Here is a 20,062-nt window from a genome sequence, read left to right as displayed (position 1 = left end):
GCTCTGTGTGAGCTGGGAACTGTTAGGGGCACCCATCTCTACCCTCAGGAAACGCTTCTGGGGCGAAATGTGATAGCACTTGGTTTTATTGCTTACTCCTTTGTGCTTACTCCTCCAGTCCAAAGACTAAAATAACGTAGCAGATTTTATTTCAGCTAGAAGCGAAATCCATGCCTGGTTGGTAGCCATCCAGACTAAAGGACCCACCTGGTTTGAACTGCCACCAGGTTCTAGGGCTAACACATGGAATTACTGGGCTAGTTGAGGACTGGAATGGATTTCTTGGCTTGGTTCTCTCTCCAAGTAATTCCGACACTGCAGAATCGCTTGGGGCAGTGTTGGGAGTGATGATGTGTGCATGAAGCAGTGTCTTTTTGACCTCAGGCCAAATGGGGTGTTGGTTGGGGTTTTCTGTGATTGCAACTAGTCCTATACCTTAGAACTGCTCATTTCCACTTAGGTGATAGGAAGGCAGAGTGCATCATAAAAGTCCTTCTTGGGCGTTGTAATAGTGAAAAGATTCAGTTTGGTTTTCAAGTGTAGGAGAAAGAGAAAATTTTGCTAATATCCTGTTTTGCCTACTATGCCACCTAGAATCGAAAATCCAGCTGTGTGCTGTTTCTTTGTCATTCAGTTGCCCAGGAGCAATCGACCTGCCCTTTTCCTAGCTGATTTCATGCTGCTGATGCTCAAGGCCCAGGCGACAGTAGTTGCACATAGCCATAGGCTCATTAGCATGGCAATCAGTTCTTTGTTTTCTTTCTTTTGTTTTATTTTTAATTCATTTCATTTTCACCACCCCCTTAATTTGAATCTTTTCTTTTTAGGTAGTTGTCCTGTGCTGTTGTTTTTTGTTTTATCTTTCGTTGCCTTTCCCTCTGCAGTCAATTCTATGACCCGGGGACTCCAGCGTCCTTCAAGCAAGCCATTTCCGAAGAAGGTGGAAAGAAGCAATGATGCCTTGCACCTCCTCCTCCTCCTTCACTTCCTTCTCTTCCTCTTCCCTTGCCTGGCCCCTTCCTGCGCGTGTGTTTCAGTCAACACAGGAGCCTGGATTGTGGGAAAACCTCCAGCGCAACTCAGCTCAGAGAAGTCTCGGGAATGGTTTAAGTTTGTGCAATAAGAAGACCTTTTTTTTTTTTTTTTTTTTTAAATTCTTCATTACATTTTCTTTAAACGCGAGAAAGTACCCAGGTCAGACTGGAATTGCCTGGAATTGCTCTACAATAGAAATAACTGAAAACAAACTGATGGAAAAAAAGAGTTAACTATTTTATTTATTTCAATATTTAAAAGGAAAAAGTGCTAAAGTGCTGATATGGCACAGTATTTTTGTTTAAAGTACCTTCCGCTTCAAAAGTTAAAAGCGATTTTGTGAAGACATGAAGTCAAGAGTACTTAATGTAAAATAAAGACTGCGTATAACTCTAGGGAAAAATACCCCACATTTTAAATAAGAAAATAAAGATCAACTCTGCTCTCAGGCTTTTTAAAAAGCCATTCATGTATGTGCGTTAGGTACTTTTATTTCTGCGAGTTGGATGTGGTAAGTGAGGAGTGATCAGTTTTTTTTCTTCTTCAAAAGTCTATTGAAAGTGTTCGTGATGTTTGATGATTGTGTTAAGATTTGACTGACATAAATTAGCCACAAAGGCTATCAGTTTTTCCAAGCCCTCCACTCCCCTGCCCCCCGGCCCCTGAAAATACCTCTCTCCCGTCACCCAGACAAGTCCTGTTTGTCTGAATGCCAGGCAGCCTGCCTCCTGGTTATCATGTCTGACAAGTCCTAGTTCTGAAAGGAATTCCATCTAGTGATTAAATATATCTCTGCGAGTTCAACAGATTCAAATACAGACAGCTTTGTTTAAAATAATGAAGTAAAGTAAGAGGGAAAAAAAGGCAACAGAAAGCATCAGCTGAGATGATACTAATTTGGTCACCTAACAGCTCCTAGAGGAGACTTGCAAAGGTAACCTTCAGTGGAGCTGGCAGGGGCCTGAGATTCTGGAGTGTCCCCAAGGGCACAGAAGGCCAACCCGGATGATGGAAACTTCAAATTTAGTTGCTGGTGGGGTAAAAGAGAAAGGCAAGTGTTCTGCCATGTCCTTTTATGGCGATGCTTGTAGAAGCGAATGTTGTGGGCTATGAGTTGTAATTCAGCATTGTGTCTGTGGCCTAGTGAAGGAGCTGGGTTGACTAACTTGGGCACTGGGTTTTACTCCAGGTCTTCAACACGTCCATGTGCTTGGGTTTCCTTCACTTGTAAGCAGAGTCATATTCATAAGTGTCCAGTCTCATGCCGGATATTCTTGTCAGCAGAACTTCTTTGAGTGGCAGTGTTACTGAAATGGTTCTAAGCCTGAGAATCTCTCTTTTGCCTGTAAAGGGGAGATTGATTGGACACCAACATCCTACCAGCCCTTTTAGGTCTCATTCAAGGCCAGTTCCTGGGGAGATCACTAAGAATGTCTTTATATCATTTTGTAGCCCTTTACTGTGACGTTTTCTAATAGAAAATGTCCCTTGTCAAAATGCTAATAATTATAATAATAATTCGCTCTCCAACCAACTCCTATAAATTATAACATGTGTAGAATTGTGATAAAGCTTTGCATAATGTAGGGTTTGTATCAAGTTTGTGCAAGTTTTTGTTAAATAAAAGTCTGTTTCCAATGCTTCTATAACATCTCTGTAAATTTTGCTTTACCAACCTCTGAGTTCACTAGAGAAGTGATACCTGAAAGGGTTCTGCCCACTCGCTCGCCCGGGGTTTGTTAAACTCTCGGATTTTATTTTGAAGTATAATCTAGAACAGTGGTTGGCACTTGCTTGGCTGATAGGCGGTGGCATGGAACATGAACAGTGCCCAGGGTTGGTGCCAGCATCCACTCTCTGAGTTCAGAGATGCTGTCACCTGCCCACCATCACCATGGCCATCATTATTACCCTCTCCGTGGCCCAAAAAGATGTATGGACGGACCTATAATATAACCTGTTCGATGTTGCTGTGACACGCCAGTGCCAGGAGTAGTTTTGCACAAAAATACAATGTTTGGTGTGTGCTTGGAAACCGCTGGGAGTGAATGTTTCCATTGCCTCAAAGATGCTCTTGCTGTCTCCTCTTTAAGCAGCCATTTGGTGCGGCTGTCAGCCAGGCCCTTGTGGTAGGCTGTTCCCTGTGAGTGGAGTTGAGCATTCTTCTCTGATGGCTCTTCTAGGTCAGATAAAACTAGACCAGCCTTTCAGGGGAGGTCTCGACCTTAGGACATCGCCGGCCCATGCTGGGGCCAGGTGGAAAGGGAAGTGTCCTTGTGATGCTGTTGCTATTGTGCTCTGTCTTCTTTTGTGACATTCATTATGGACTTAGTAAGTGTCCCTGGAAGTAAAAGAAAAAAAGACTTTGGTAAAATACACATTACATAAAATTTATCATTTTAACCATTTTTAAATGTGCAATTCAGTGGCATTAAGTACATTTGCATTGGTGTGTAAACATCCGTCTCCAGAACTTTTTTATCCTCTCCAGTTAAAACTCTGTATGTATCCATTCCTCCAGAACTTTTGTTATTTCAATTTGTCTTTTAAGTATTTTATGTCTTATATGCATCTTACTTCAGAAGACACTTATAAAAGAGGCGGACCAAATTTTATGCACAGCCTACTCACTTGGTTCAGGGTATTTTATTGTTTTGTTTTGTTTGGTTGGGTTGGGGAGGAGGTTTTTCAGAATAAGCAGTTTATTTTTCTTATAATTTACGAAGAGGTCTGAAAAGTTTTCCCCTAAAGGCCCAAATAGTAAATACAAAGTCTTCATAAGACAGACATTTCTTGCAACTGTTCAGCTCTGGAATTGTAGCATGGAAGTAGCCATAGACAGTATATAAATTAATGGGCATGCCTGTGTTCCAATAAAACTTTATTTACAAAATAGGCAGTTGGCCAGGTTTGACCCAGGGGCCATAATTTGCTAATTTCTGATTTAGAAATAAAGAGTATTATACTGTTAAATTGGAGGTGGTATTTAAGACATTTTTTAAGTCTCAGGACTAAGAAAAGAGAAGAATTTCACATCACCAGGTGAAGGATTAGAGGTGCATTTCATGATGAGTAATATAAATTGTATTGAAGCCTATATGCAAAAACATTTTGGAGCCAAAAAATTCCACCATGAAATTTTAGAAAGCTGTCTCTGGTTTTCTAGTTTGGGTGCTGAGTCCAAACTACAGTAGTACAATGCTTACCAAAAGAATCTATAAATAACCCAGCCAGCCTATGTGCTAGCCATATGTAATAGTAACTCTGAGGACATGCTGACTAATACTATTCATCTCTAGCAGCTTACATGTGAAATGAGGCTAACTTTAAAATAGTTGAGTTCATGCAAATAGATCCTATGACTAAGTGAATATAGACAATAGAATTTTATCAGTATGAAATAAATGATAAAGGACGTTTCGTTTAGTGGAGCCCAACTTGGGAGGTGTGGACTTGTGGCAATTAAAGAAATGTGCTCTTTCTGATGATTGCTGATTCTTCATTGGCTATGGCTCCCTGAAATTTTAATTATGGGGTGTTGATAATGTTGCCGAGATGTATTTCTTCCTAAGAACTAGGATGCTTGTGAGCACATTCAGAATCAGGATTTCCCTTAACTCCTTACCTCATATCACCAAAAAACCAATAATAAATAATTTTCCTCCATGGATGGTGAAGAAGATTCCTGATATCAGACATACTACTGACTTGAAACCTTCTTACAAATTGGAAGGGTAGCCTATGAGCTAGTGCTACATGGTAGCAGTCATGCCATATTTATCAAAGACATCCTCTTTAGCCATTTCTAGATGATGCTCAATTGTTTGGAGAGGTTTAGTGACTTTTCAGATCTCAGGGTACCCTTTATTGCAAAGTTCACTGAGTTTCCTCTAAGTTTTCTTAAAAGAGGCAGGGGTTGGGATCAGGATACTAGTCTGCTCCATTAGCTCCAAGCACCTGAGGTGCCCAGATGTCAGTTTTTAGGCATAGCTAGAAGGAGAAAAGTCCTTCAGACCAAAATTTAGAAAATCCTGTTTCGTATTTTACATAAATCTGGTGTGAGTAGCACAGTCCCTTGGTCACCTGACCTTTCTTTTGCACCAGAATAGAAAATACTTTGTTGAGAGGTGATAACAGTTGTCACCAACAGTTTAGCACTGACCTGATAGATACAATGATGTTGACTGTGCTCTTTGCGACCACCTGGCAAGGCATAATCATAGCCGACATGGGTCTGGAAGTCCTAGTGGAACACTAGCTGAAAGAGTATTGTGTTACATATTTTTAAGTAAGCATGATACCAGGCTGTGTTCTATTGGGAATAATGTGCAAGTGCTGGGAAGTACTTCTTCACTCATATTTAATATTTGATATGACCATGTTTGAATAACTGAGAATGATTAACATGTTTAAAGGATGAACAGTAATCCCTTTAAGAAAAGGTTAAAGGATTTGGGGTGTTTAACTTAGGGAAGAGAATTAGAGGTCATTTAATAACCATCATTATGTATATCATTGAGAAGAAGACACTGACCATTTGCTTTTGGTCTTGGGACAAGAGGAACACCTTCAGGCTTAGAAGGAACTGAAAAACAGTTCTTTGGATACAAAGAATTTTTGACTTGAAGTTGATATGGAACTCACTGATAGCTAAGCATTTTTCCTGTGTGGAGTTGGGGTTGTGGGCTAGATGACCTGTTAGAGTCCCATCTAGCTCTGCAGTCCTTTGAATTGCAGCTGATAAGCTGAGTTAGTGCCTAACTCAGTCACTACGGGGTTGATTGGGAGGCATTGGGGCAATAGTCTCATGAATGCATGTTGTGATCATTAACTAAAACTACATTGTCTACTTGTACTTGTTCATACTGAAGCAATGTCCCAAGCCTGTATGGGGACTTGCATTGTTTTGATAGTGTGAGACACCAGCTTTCAGAAAGTGAATGCAGTCACAAAAGACATTTTCCTTAAGAGAAATACCAAAGTGTGTGTGTGTGTGTGTGTGTGTGTGTGTGTGTGTGTGTGTGTTATATTGGGCAAAAATTCTGCTTGGGAAAAGCCGTGATCAGGATTCCGTCTAAATAACTTAGAAAAGAATTCTGATAGAATAATTCTGCTCTGTGTTTGATATAAAGAAGTAGCAAGGATTGTACTATATTTAGTGCGTGAAGTCAACTTTCTGTGAACCAGAAATATAGAGGTTGGGAATGGAGATAACTTGTTTAAGAAGGGGTGGAGGCATGTGATGAATTGCTAGCATAGACACTTATGCTGAAACTTCTACTTGGCTGAGCTGTGGGTTCAGAGAAACTGGCAGTTTATAATCTGGAAAACTTCTTAGTTAAAATAGATTTTTTTTTCTTTCCGTGGACATCAACCTTTCGCCCGTAATTGAAAAATAGATTCATGTGTTTTGACCACATACTGTTACTTTGTATAATGACCTTCTGATTATTAGTTCGCTTTATGCTACTGAGCAATTAATCAAAAATTCATTGACTGTCTTCTATGTTGTAATACTGCGCTAGGTTTTACAGGACATAAAAGAGAAGCAAAGGAGAACTGAAACAACTTCTGGGCATCCTTTCTATGGATTATTCACCAACAGATTTCTTATACATGCTAGCTTATTAAAGCTAAAGGTTGGCCCTTTCAGGTTAAGATCATTCTTATTTCACAGAAATGGAAATTGAGGCTCAGGGAGAATGAGTTGACAAAGCTAATAGTGGTGGCTGGTAAAGTCTCATTTTTTCCCAAGAGGTATTCTAGTTCTAAATTCTTTACTACATAAAATATCTTTTTCGTTGTTGTTGTTCTTGAGGGGGAGAAACAGGTGGTTAACATATTATTCAAGAGAAGATCATTTATAATTAAATGACAAGTTGGTGCAAAATGTTAATGCCAGAGCGCTCAGCAAGGGGAGTTACTGTGCAGGTGGGGAAGTTGTCAGGGAAAGATCAGTAGAATTGAGTGGGCAAAGAGAAGGCAGACCCACTGCAGGCAGCAACGGGAAATTCCTGTACAAAAACTCAGAGGCAGGTCTGGACCTAGAGCAGAGATGAGGCTGAACAGATATGGGGGTAAGTCATGGGGATCCTGGGCTGTGGGGAGAAGTCATAAGAATGTAAAAAGCACCCACATTGTGGGGCCTGATCCCCAACAAAGGAAGCAGGAAAGGCAAGCAGTCTGGGCATCATGAGCTCTTGGGCAGGACAAATGTGATGTTTATGTGAGGACAGCTGACCTAGGCATGTCAAGAAATTTGGGTTCGTATACTCTTCCCCCACCAGGCCAGGCCACCTCGGTCATGGTCATCATGCTTGGTATCAGCTGTTCATCTTGCATAGTGTCAAACCTAGCAGTTAATGATGCTGTGGACATTTTCCACCAAGTGTTATTCTGAAACCAGAAAAACGACTATTATACTACCTCCTGGTTTGCATTTGGGGAGGAGAGGAGACTATCCTGAGAGGTGGGTTGGCCCCAGAGAGCTTCGTACTTGAGAGGCCAGTTGAAATTTGGAATCAAAATTCACGATTGTCCTCCTAGCCAAGTTGGAGAAAGGGCTTATTTGAAAAGTACCCTTTAGACTGAAATGTTGCTGAATATGGTTGAAGAAAAGCAAGAAAGCCAGGCTCAGATTCTGGCCATTGGCCAGGAGTGCAGAAGCCCTTTTTGGTACAATTGGATATACTTAGCTGACTTACACTTAGGTGGGTTCAATTAGTCCTGAGATGGCACACTCCTTCCAAGTCTTCACTTCCGTCTCTGTCTCCGATGCTCATCTCTCCCCGCTCCATCTTGTCGATGGGCTCCTCGCTGGCCCCTAAAGCTGCAAGAGGTGTAGCCATGTCTGAGGCAGTGTAGCCATGTCTGAGGCATATGGAGTGTGAGTCCAGAGATTATGGGCCATCTTTTCCACGATGGCCAAGAACGGTTGATGCTCCCTGATGTGCTAAATAATAGCCACTGCACTCTCAAGGTAATCTTCCTAGTTGCCTTGTTAGGCTACCGTCTCACTTTGCAGATGAGTGAGCCAATACTCAGAAGGGTTAAGTGACTTGGTCAAAGCTACGCAGAAGTGGTAGGGCCCAGATTAGAGTCCAGATCTTTCTGATATTTATGTTAGTATATTTGCCAGTGTATGCTATTTACCTATAATGTTCAATGACAGTCATCTTGGATCAGGCATGGCTAAAAGTGGCAGAGCCCTGGACTTAAAAGATTATCTGACAGCATAGAATGGAAACCCACAATAGAAATGATACCATACCCACCTTCTCTCTGAGAAAAGGAACAGCCTCTGGACCCACCCCTCTTCCTCCCTACCCACCAACATTTATGTAGCACCTGGGACTCATACAGCACTGTCTCACCAAACACCGTCAAAATCCCTTTCCTTCATCTGCCTTCACACTCTAGCGCTGACATAGATCTGGTAGGCCAGCGTTCCAGGCCCAAGTGTTAACTCTGCTTTCAGTGCAATGTCCTGTGACTGTTTGATGCATCCACCTGTATCACCTACAGACTGGCTTAAAATTTCACTGCGTGCCCCGCAGAAGACACCCCAGGCCTTCCTCCACGGGTGCATTACGTCTGTCATAGGCAGGACCCCAGTCGATTTTGCCTTGTAGAGGGTGAGAAGTTTGGCTTTAGAAGAAGTCTCTGCCTGGCGATTGGCACTGGGAGTAAGATTTGAGGCAGCAACTTGCTCTCTCTGCTCCCTCTCCATTAATCTCAGGAAACTCTCTGCAGTGCTAATCACACCTCACTTCTGTTATCTGAAATACTTGCCTGAAACCAGGCAAATGCACACATCTATTTGACTTCGAAGATCAGTGCTCTTTCCTTTTTAACCATTTTGTCCAAGAAGGGGATCTTCCCCCTCCTCCCTTAAACCAGGGGCTCTGTCTGGGCTTCTCCAACCTCCTCCAGGAAACTTACTTTTCCTTTAGTAACAAGTCCTGCTGGCTCCTGGGAGAACCCACTGGTTGGTCAGTACTGTGGGTTCAGCCAGTATGTTAATGAATCCGAGTTTCCCAGCAGGGACAAACTGGGCAGTTAGAAAGAGCCAGCTGCCCTGGCCAGGCTGTCTTGTGCCAGGCAGCTTGCAGGACCATTTTAGGTGGCTGTGAGCCTGTCAGGAGCAGGCAGTGCTTCTGCTCACTCCCGGGCTGGGAACTTTTCCTTTCCTGGGACTTCTTTGCCTCTCATTATCTCTCAAGTATCATTTGGTTGACCTGCTTCAAAAGGAATTCAGTCTCCATCTGTGTAAATACTAATGAATCCAACTTGGTATTAGAAGATCTTGAAAGTTCCAGGGTGCCATTTTGGTGAGAATGTAATTTTTTTTTAAATGACTTTTTCCAGCACCCTGTCTTCCTGTCTTATCCTCTTTGTCCAAACAGGGAAATGCTTCTTAGAGAGATGCCCTTTAGAGCTGTCCCTTCTCGAAACTTTTCCCTCCCAGGAGGCTGTGGAAAAGGGCACTGGGTGCAGGGCAGACAGTACCCAGGAATGTTTTGGCCCCAGGGTTTTGACGTGCATTCACCCAGCAAGCAGGCTCAGGGAGGAGTCAGATGGTGAGGCCCCAGAGGCTCTTTTTTGCTTTGGTATCTGAACAGGAGAAGCAGCAGTCCTAGAGCAGGATGCCATGGTTCCAGACCACCTGAGTCACACACTCAGGGGTCAGTCCACATTGCGGAAAGGCTAAGGAGACCTAGGTTAGAGTCCCAGGCCTGTGGCCACCTTGCCCAGTGACCCTGGACAAGTCACCATACCTTTGGGGGCATCAGTTTCCCCAGGTGTTTAAAGGAGGGGTTGGACCAGGTTGGTCCTAGGTTCATTTTAGTGCTGACAGAGGTGCTGAATGGATCAAATAAGCAATCCTGATGATGCTATCTAGCCAAGAAACTGATTTGCATTCTAATTGCAGCCTTCTGGAAGTTAAGTTTTTAAGCCACTGGGGTCATATCAGTGGTGGCACCATTACAGGGGTCCGTGGAGGGAAGATGGCAGTTTAAATCCCCCCTCCCAACCAGCACGACCACTAAGCATGTCTTGAAGGTAGATGCCTCCTCCGTTCTCTCTCCACACACCTGTGACTCAGGACTCCTCACTTCATCCACCCTTTCCCTGGATTGAAGAGGCAGATGGAGGACCAGCTGGGTTAGGGTTGGACTGGGCATTTTCTGGATGAGGCTCAGGCACCTGTGGGGTACACCCTTGTGGAGAATCATTTGTGTCCCCCAGCTCTGGCCTTCCAGAGGGCAGGCCCCATTTTCTCACAGGCCGGGCCTTTTTCAGATGAAGCTGCATTGGCCCTGGGTGTCGACCTGTGCCAGACTTCTGGTTGCAGAGAAGAGTCCTCAGGGCTGACCTCGTGGAGGCAGATCTCAGAGCTCCCTGGGGGCTGTGCTGACCCGAGGCTCTGGACTCTCAGTTGTGTGCTCTCTTCCTCCTTCTCCGATTACCCACTTAGGCAGGTTCTGTCTCCTGCTTTGGTTTCAGGGAGCTACTGAACTGCTTTGCCTTTTCAACCTTTCCAATTCCTCACCTTTAACTCTGCGAGGGAGGGGTTCGGAGGTGGCCTTAACCTAGTTTTGCCCTGGGATAATTCGGGGAGTGCCTTTAATCCAGTATCCTAGATTAGCTTCTAGGCTTCAGGGCAGTTTCCTCAAGTCCTCACCCACCCTGCTGAGTTTTCAAGGGCAACCTGGAGTGTGGACAGGGGACAGTGGGTCATGAAGAGAAAAGCAGGACCTCAGCACAGGTGGGCAGTCCTCTGACCTGCTACAAGGTCAGAAGGCCCAGTGCTCTCTGGCAGGCTGCTCATCGGCCCCTCAGCCTGTGTGTGTCAGGAGAAGGGCCTTTTCCACTACCCATTTTCTGTGGCCGAGTGGTATGGTGGTTACCCTCATGGATGTTAGGATAAGATGTAGGTTTACATCCTGCCTCTGCCACCCCATTGCTAGGTTGTCTCAAGCAAGTTTCTTCACTGCTCTGAATTAAGTGGAGACAGTGACACCCAGGTCATAGATTATTTTAAGAATCAAATGAGGAACTATGTTCAAAGTGCTTAGCACCCTGGACATACTTTAATAAGTTGTAGCTATTAGTAATAATAATACTAATATTCTTCTAAAGAAGACTTCAGAGAATTGAGTTTCTGCATCTTTTTAAGAATTTGTTGTGTCTCTTGAATAAGCAAAAACCAAAATCTTTTTCCTGAGTACTTATTTCATTCTCTTACCCATTCCTTCTAGCTTCCTTTTTTGTCTTCCTTCTTTCTTTGTCTCCCTTCTTCCTCCCTCAAAGCTTTCCCCAGATTTGCTAATTCCTCTTCTCACTTTATCTCTCCTCTCTGTTCTCATGATCCATTGGCCTCTGATGACCTCTTTTCTTTACTTATTCATGATTCAAGGTGCATCCTGGCAGTTCTCAAAGCTGATGCCATCCAGCTACTTTTCTCCTTGCTGTGAATTCTACCTCACCCTCCATCAAGATACTACAGCTCCCCAACCAAAAGATCCCCTACTGGCTGCAGGGTCCCCACCACCCCCCTGAGATGGGAATTTCACCATCTTGAATCTTTCTTACTCTTTGTTCTTTGGGTTCCCAACCACCATGACAAGTGGATTTATGAGTCTGGAACTCAGCGGAGAGGTCTGTATTAGAGAGATCAACTTGGGGGTTAAAAGTATGTAAATGATAGTTAGGGGAAACGATTCTTACTAGATAAAAAGAGGAACCTGGAGTAAGAGAGAAGAGGAAGGTCCATCAAAGGAGACTGAGAAGGGTCAGCCAGGGAGGAGGCAGGAGGACAGGTGAATGTATGGAGGAGAGAGTGTATGGAAAGGGAGAGTAGAAAGCACTGGCTCTTTCAAGGAGTTGTGCTAAAAAGATGAGCAGGAATGAGGCCCTTGATGGAGAGGGATACTCAGTCAGCAAGGGTCTTTTTGAAAGATAGAAACACTTAGAGCATATTTGTATGCTGGCAGAATGGTCATTGCAAGCACAGGTTGGAGGTATTGATGATGCAAGAGGTAATAATAGTAGGAACAAAATTCTCAGAGAAGTGGGAGAGGTTGGGATGCAGGCACGGGTCAGGGATTGGCTTTGGGTAAGAGCTGAGAGGGTTTGTTCCCGGTAATGGGAGGAAGACAAGCATAGGGACACGAGTGCAGAGAGATATGTGACTACGCGTGGTGAAAATGAGATAGTTTTATTCTGATTATATAGGGAGAGTAGGAGGAAGGGATGTGAGGTGTGGGAGATGGAGAGAGTGGGGAGAATGAGTTGACTGGGGAAATATGGGAGCACTAACCAAGATGTGTGGTCATCGTTTAAATGGAGACTAGTCGGCACAGTGGTGTGTTTTTCTCTGCTTTACAAACACAGAGTTGGAGGGTTGGGCTTAATTGGAGTTGGGGTAAGTAGGAAAGAGGGAGCGAGGGGAGGCAGATATGTGCAAGAATCTGATTTTAGGGATGGATATGGAGTCTGTGGATGTGAGTGCACAAGAGGCGGTGACGGAGAGGGTGGTACGTGGTGAGAGGTGGTGAGGTTGGTGAGCTGGAGCTTCCAACATGATTAAAGAATTGGTGGTATCCTTAATAAGCTAAGACCAAGCTGGCTATTGCTAGCTGTCCTCTTTTTATTTTGGCTCAAGATATATACCTCTTAAAATAGTTGAATAGATACTAAAATAGAAAATGGCAAAAAGCAATGCTCGTTTTGGAACGGTTTAATTCATTCGTCATTTAATGAGTGGAACTTAATTAGGTTGCAAAGGTATTCAATGGTTCATGATGGCACAATTGGAAGCAATGTCTTAAATCTTTCCTACCTCCATTGGCCAGTTCCACTAACACGAGGATGGGCATTTGAGTATGTTCTTATTGATACAAAGGAAATAGTCTATGAGTTAGTTGTGTAAAGGGCCTTATCTTAGGGAGAGAGCATATGTTGCCTGTCTTAAGCTGCTGAAAGGAAGCAAAGGCCTCCTGTTTATGCAGAAGATCCACAGGTCTCTGGCAAATAGAACTGCTATCGGGAAGACAGCATTTGTCTGGACATCGGCCAGTAAGAATTGATGTCCTCTGCATCCAACAATCACAGGACTGTCTAAAACACTTAAGAGTATGTTGACAATAGGCTACGAGGTTAAGAGTAATACAGAATTTCTGGGAATGAGAATAGAGATTTGTTTCTTGGTGCCAAACAAAGCAGAAGAGTGGTAAAAATATTGCTTTTTTTTTTTTTTAAAGTGTTTTCCATTCAACAAAACAGTAGCACATACCCTATTGTTGTGATCCTCACAATAAAAGGATGTGGTGGGTAGGAAAGGTTTTGGAGCCCTCATTTGAACCAAGATGGACTCGGGGTCAGAGTGGCTGGTGGACTTCCCGAGGTCCCACATGCAGGAGCCTTGAGGAGAGTCTGGGAGCCAGAGAGTCACCAATTGGAGCCCAAAGAGCCTTGCATCAGGGTCATCTCAGGATACTAGCTAAATGGGCAGGTTCCCACCTACTCTAGGCCTGGGGATCTGCAAGTTTTAATCATCTCCCCTGGGGATTCTTATGTGCTCAAGTTCGAAAGCTACTGAGTCACCAGAATAGTGCTTCTGTGGCCTGGGAAAATGAGAAGACTAGAGACTGATAATTTTTGAGGTTCTGTTCTTCAAAGGAAAAGGAAAAATTTCCTCTTGAGTCAAGGAGAGTAAAAGAGATGGATGATGAAGTGTGTGCTGAAGGAAGAAGAGTAGAAAAGGTCTTCATGGGGATTGAGAGGCTGGGTAGAGTGGGCATCCCTTGAACAAGGGAACCTGATTTAGATCAGCCCATGTGGGGGCTTGACCTCAGAGCAACTTCAGACTTGCCATACTGGTTCCAGCTATGAAGCTCTGCCCCTGACAGTGGCCCCAAGGGGCTTCTGAGAGCTGGTCATTCCCTATGTCATTCTTAAAGAAGGTACTCTGTGGATGCCAAGAGCATGCGCTGGGTGGGGAATCAAGCAGTTTCCCCAGCCTCTCAGCATTTTGGTTACCTTGTCTGCTCTGAGAGTAGGAAGGGCTTCCCAGAAGTAGGGCCATTTGGGCTGGTCTTGAAGGATGAATAGAAGTTCCAAGAGCAGGCAAAGGGAGGAAGTGGTATTTCATTGATTCTTTTATTCATATGTGAATTGATGGATTCACTCATTTGATAAGAGCTGTTTGGTGGAGAGTTCAGATTAGAGAGAATGAAGACTGAATAGGTATCCCAGAAAGGAAGGGAGTGAAATTAGGGCAGTGCACTCCAAAATTCTTTATGCATGTGAGTCACCCGGGGGATTTTGTAAAAATGTAGATTCAGGTTCCAGAGGCCTGGAGTAGGTGTTTCTAGCAAGCTTCCAGGTGCTGTTCATGCTGCTGGTCCATGGACCACACTTTGTGTAGCCAGAATGTAGACAACCTGCTTGACAGGTTTGACTGTGAATGAGAGTTGAGAGGTAGGACAGAGAGATCATTTGCGTGCAGAAGTGTGAAGTGTAAAAAGAGAGGTTGCTTTTGTGGGGTGGGCGGGCGGAGAAGGAACATGGCAAGTACTTTTCCGTGTGTCTGTTGCGTAGGGAGAAGTGGTGATTGGATCAATGGCTGTGAAAGATGAACCTGCAAAGGGCAGTTATGACCAGACAGTAAAGATGCTTGTGATGCTAAGGAGCTTACTTCCTGCTGAGAGCAATGAGAGAAATGGGAATTACTTAAGAAGGAGTGAGTTGATACCTCATAAGTGATGAAGTAGAGAAAATGTCAACCACTAATTTTTTAGAGAGGGTCTTTCAGATTATATTCTGCAAAATAGAAGTATCTGACTAGGAATCCCATCTATTAATCAAACCACAAAACAAGGCCACCGTTGGATTTGTGGCCCTGGCTATTTCGATAAGGTTAAGGAAAACACGAGTTAAATATGTATTTGATCGGTGACCTGCTTAAGGTTTGAAACCTTAATTCTCACGTGAGGCTAAGCTTCGAGGTCAGAGGTAACCCCTAGGTTTCTTCTCATAGGCAAACTCAGAATGGTAAAGGCTGTCTGAGTCCTATGTTAAGAAGGACCGTAAGGTCTCAGCAACAAGGGCTGGAAGAGAATGTTGGCTTGATTACTGATGTCTGCTGTAAGTATGGGTTGAAAGAGTGGCATACGTTTAGCTATCCCTGAAGGGAGGTCAGAGTTCTGGCAATAGATTCCTAATTCTCTTACACCTATTCCTCAGGTACCTTCATTTCCCTGGTAGTGGAATGGAGTTGATCACTTATCCTGAAGGTCTTTGTGATTCTTCAGACAGTTGTGAGGGTGTTGTCTACATTTACAAAGTACCAGGAAAGGTTCTCCTTCTGCATTACTTTAATATTGATGAGTGTTTTTGTACTGAATAGACTACATGTCTTAGGGCATCATTTCTATTAAATCTGAAGACAAATGCTGGTAACTGGAAATAGCCATTGATTTGCTTTCTCCTATAGTATCTCAACTCCCTAATTTATCTAGAGGAAAAAAATAAAGCCCATGTACAATCAACTCCTCTAGCTTTCTAAATAAACAGTGAGATCAATTCTCATTCATGAATTTGTTGCGTAAATATTTGTGTGATCATACGGAAGAATCAGATTAATCCTAGATGAGAGTTTGGCTGGTGGAAAATGATCTATCAGTTGCACTGAGTGGCCAAAGATGCAAGTCGAGTCCAGAGCTGGTGGTGGCCCTGGGTTAGTACAAGGCCAGATGGCTCTGGGTTTTGACATCTCCCATGGAGCCCAAGGATACTTCTCTTTTAAGCAGCATTGGTTCAGTGTGATATTTGTTTTCATCTTGTCAAGGGTGGTGAAGGATATCAGGAACCTCACGACTCAAGGAGCCTGAGCAAGAGGCTTCAGGGGAAGCTGGCTGTCACTATCACCATCCTCATTTTCCATTCTCCTGCCATTATAATTCAGAAAGTGAATTGGTGACTTGGAAAAATTGGAGGATAAAGAGGGAAAAGGATCAAAATGAGTGGCGAAACTTTTGGGGGCTTTGGGGTGGGGTTAGGGTTGTAGTTATCCTGACAGTGATACAGTATGATGTGGCAAAAATCGAAAAAATGGGGGCCCTTTCTGTCTGCTCCTTTGCTCCTTTCCTAAGTAAGGTGAGTAAGGAACATTCCTGTCTTTTCTTGTCTGCCAATTTAATGGAGGTGTCTGGGGCTGCTGTGGAATTAACTTTGGATGCCAAAGGTCTTTTTGTGTTCCTTTCAGAGGTTCCACAGGTAGAGCAGGTGTTGGGCACTTCCTTCGGGCTACCCCTAGAGAGGACCAGGGCAACCAGCTCCATGTGGAAGTAACCAGCCCAGCAAGACTGTGTGGGACAGTGAGGTGGGGGGAGGGGAATGACACCTCTTCACTCCAGCGCCTGACAGAGGAGCTGTGGCCAGTGAGATCAGGGGACTTCTGTGGAGATTCTCGGGAGTCGAAATCCAATAATGCCACCATCGTTTGCGGACCTCCTTCTGGCAGCTTCTAGGGTCCCTTCGTGTGGGCCAGATTGATTCACTCCTGGGTGATTCTTCCCCAGGGTTTTCTAGGATTAGTCACCGCCAGATGGTGAGGATTTGATGCCCTGCCTGCCTCCTGTGAGCAAGCCCAGCTTCCTGAGAGACTTAGCTAGATGCATGGAGAGACCTTAAGGGACAGGCAGCTAGTCCACCTTTTGTTGTACAAGTTGAGGAAACTGAGGCCCAAAGAAATCCAGTGACCTGCATTACTGTGCCTTAGCCAACTTGTGAATAAAAGAGGAAAATGTTATATCTAATAGCTTAAATTTAGCTTGAACTGAAATTGAGCCTTTGGATTGGCCATCTTGGGACATGATGTGATAGACAATGGGGTAGAGTAGAGTCCACAGCACTAGAGTGTGAAGGCCTGAGTTCGAACCCTGGCTCACTGCTTGCTGACCATCTGAGCCATTCTGAACCTGTTTCCTCATCTATAAATCAGGAGTGTTTATATCTGTCCTGCCTACTTCACAGAATTGTTGTGGGGAATCAAATGAAACCAGTGAGTATACAGATACTTGCTTAAGAATGTTATGAGTAATTATCATTAAGATATCTCAGCACCGCTTTCTTTAGGCCAAAATACTGACTGTGGGTTGTTGCTCTGCTCATATCAGTTTGTTAAACTTCCAGGAAGTCCTCGATGTTCTACTATGGAGGACTTGTTCTCAGGGACCCAAAAGAAAATCTCGTTGGAGGTGGGGGACAGGCTCAGGAAGGTGGAAGGAGGGTGGAGCAGGGTGAGGGTGAGACGGGGGAACGGGCGGCAAGACTACAAGCCATAGGTGGCAGCTTTTTTGGTGGGGAGGGTCTCCAGATTGGGCCCAGGAAGCTGTGTGTGTACTATTATTGTCTTGTGAGGTTTCACACCTATTCACTTCTATATTTAGTCATCCCCTCACTGTTGCTTAAATTATCTTAGTTTCTACTATGAGCTCCTTTAAAGAAGATTCATTTAAAAGAAGAATAACAGCCCTCTCTGGAGGAGAGGAAATGAGATAAACTCCCAAAGCCCACTTCCACCCTTCATTGTTTAGCCCAGTGCTGAGACTCAGCCTAAGCAGGAGTCCTGTCAAATGTCAGGTTTTTCTAGAGCCTTCCCCTCAGACCTCATACCGTTCCTCCTTTGCCACTGTTTTAGTTATCTATTGCTGTGTAACAAATTATCCCCAAATTCATCAGCTTAGAACAACACACATTATTATTTCATAGTTTCTGAGGATCAGGAATCTGGGAATGGCACTTTTTCTCTCATGAGGTGATAGTTGAGATGTTGGATGGGGCTGCAGTTATCTTGACTGGGGCTGAAGGAGTTGCTTCCAAGCTTACTTGCATGCTGTTGAGAGCCCAAGTTTCTCTTGGGCTGTTGAACTGAGGGCCTTAGTTCTTTGAAGCTCTTGGCCAAAGGTCACTCTCAGATTCTTGCCATATGGACCTTTCCATAGAACAGATCACAACGCAGCAGCTGGTTTCCTCCATAGTAAGTGGAGAGAGAGAGAGAGAGAGAGAGAGAGAGAGAGAGAGAGAGAGAGAGAGAGAGAGAGAGAGAGAGAGCGCGCAATCACAATGGACCCCTGAGTGCCTTTTTATAACTTAGTCTCCAATGTTGCAAATCCCCACTCCCTCTTTACTGTATTTGTTATGTCATTAAGTCCCGCCCATATTCGAGGGTTGGGGAATAACCTCCATCTATTGAAGAGAGGTGGATTGGTGGATTAAAGAATTTGTGGACATTTAAAAAAATGTGCCCCAGCCACTAACATTGCTGCCTGGTGATCATTTCCATCCTCCCCTCACCATTCAGTCTGACTCGCAATGTTGCTCTCCTGCCTGTGGAACCAACTTCCCTACTGGATGCGGGGATTCCTGGAGAATATGCTGGACTATTGACCAGACTGGAGCTGTGGGAGAAACCTTCACCAGGACGTGTCCTAGCCTTGCAAACAGGGCTCCGGCACTGAGGACTGAAGAGCTTCAATCCAAGGTCGGAAGGAAAGGCCTGGGTTTCAGAGACTTGATGCGTCTCCTGGAGCAAGCATGGAAACTGTTGCTTGCAGGGCTGCTTCGGCATGGAACCTTCACCAGAACATGACCCCTGTCAGTGAATGGAATCAGATCAAGCAATATTCCTAAGACTATTTTAATTGGCACTTTCAAGCTTGAGTATGATGGAAAAGCCTGTGGAAGGAGAAGCAGGTTGTGAGATAATCTTATGAGTTCCTCCCTCTACAATGCTGAAAACATCCTATCCAGAGAGGCATGAGGTCCTACTCCTGTAGACTACTTAATCCTGTTCTAATCGCCAGTGACTTGCTCAGGGTAATACGTTCTCTTCAGTTCTTATATTACTTCATCTCCCAGTTGATGGTGGTGGTCATCCCTTTTCCTTGGATGCCGTGAGGGACTATCTCCAGGTTCTCCTCCTTTCGTGACCATATTATCTCTGTCTTATTAACTTCTTTTCTCAATGCCCTTTAATGCCTTCAGTTCCAGTAGTTACGCTTTTCCCTCGTTCCAATGATGACCTTTTTATTTTTCACTCTGTTGTTTCTTCTTGAGTATCTCACCAAGTTCCAAGGCTTCATCTACTGTTCATACCTGATGATTTCTAATTCTTTTATTATCTCCAGCCTGGTCCTCTCTTCTGAATATAGGTCCATAGTTTCTCATTGGCTCCTGGACATCTCTACTGAATGTCTCATCTGCACAACACACGCAACATGCCAAAATTGAATCTGTTATTACTCTTTGCAAGCCTACCGTCTCCATCTCAGCTAACAGTGCTGTCGTCTACTGCGTGGCCTATCCTTGGAATCTCGGTGTCATTTTTCGACTCCTTGCTTTTGCTCACATCCATGTTCAGGCAGCATGATGTCCTATTGACCAATTCTACCACCCGGATATTTCCTACATTTATCCCCACTGTTACTGGGCTGATTCTGGACTTGTGCCCTCACTGGAACATAAGCTCCACAATAAAAATTCATTGACTATAAATGGGTATTGTAACTGGTCATTCTGCCTCAGCCATTTCTAATACTTCTTCCCTCTCCTCTACCATCAGTCATCTCTCTAAAACAAGGCTCCAAGGAAATCAGGTCCTCGCTTAAAAAACTCTGAGGATTCCTCACTACTTACAGAGTCCAATTCAGATCTTTATGTTTGCATAAGGGACCCTTCACAACCTTTCTCCTTACTTTTATAGCATCATCTTTCACTACTTCCTCTTCCCCTTGCTCTCCTTGAGCTACTCTGCTTTGCCTGAATGGATCATGTACCTTAAATTTCCTGCAATCTCCTCTCCATGTAGTTCTTTCCCCCCCTTTTTCACTTAGAAAACTCCTATTCATCCTTCAAGGCCCAGCTCAACTGCTACCTCTTCTCAGTAGCTTTTCCCAAGCTCTGCACCATTTATTCCTTCTCCATCTGTAAGTACTTTATTCATTCTCCTATTATAGCA

General features: G+C 44.1%; 1 protein-coding gene across 8 annotated transcripts in view; it reads left to right on the top strand.

Moving 5' to 3' along the window:
* The window catches only part of DPF3 (double PHD fingers 3), a 245,508-nt gene that overhangs the window by 195,667 nt on the left and 29,779 nt on the right, over positions 1 to 20,062 (top strand). Inside the window, exon 10 of one of the 8 annotated variants that reach the window (XM_036218142.1) lies at positions 885 to 18,921. The exons of 6 other annotated variants lie outside the window; for them this stretch is intronic. The gene's annotated coding sequence lies outside the window, so the exon portion shown is untranslated. The remainder of the gene's footprint in view (positions 1 to 884; positions 18,922 to 20,062) is intronic. One more of the 8 variants, XM_036218143.1, reaches the window with a different exon arrangement.

Source organism: Rousettus aegyptiacus, unplaced genomic scaffold (genome assembly GCF_014176215.1).
Source record: "Rousettus aegyptiacus isolate mRouAeg1 unplaced genomic scaffold, mRouAeg1.p scaffold_m13_p_3, whole genome shotgun sequence".
NCBI lineage: Eukaryota > Metazoa > Chordata > Mammalia > Chiroptera > Pteropodidae > Rousettus > Rousettus aegyptiacus.
This window is presented reverse-complemented; position numbering and strand designations above follow the sequence as displayed.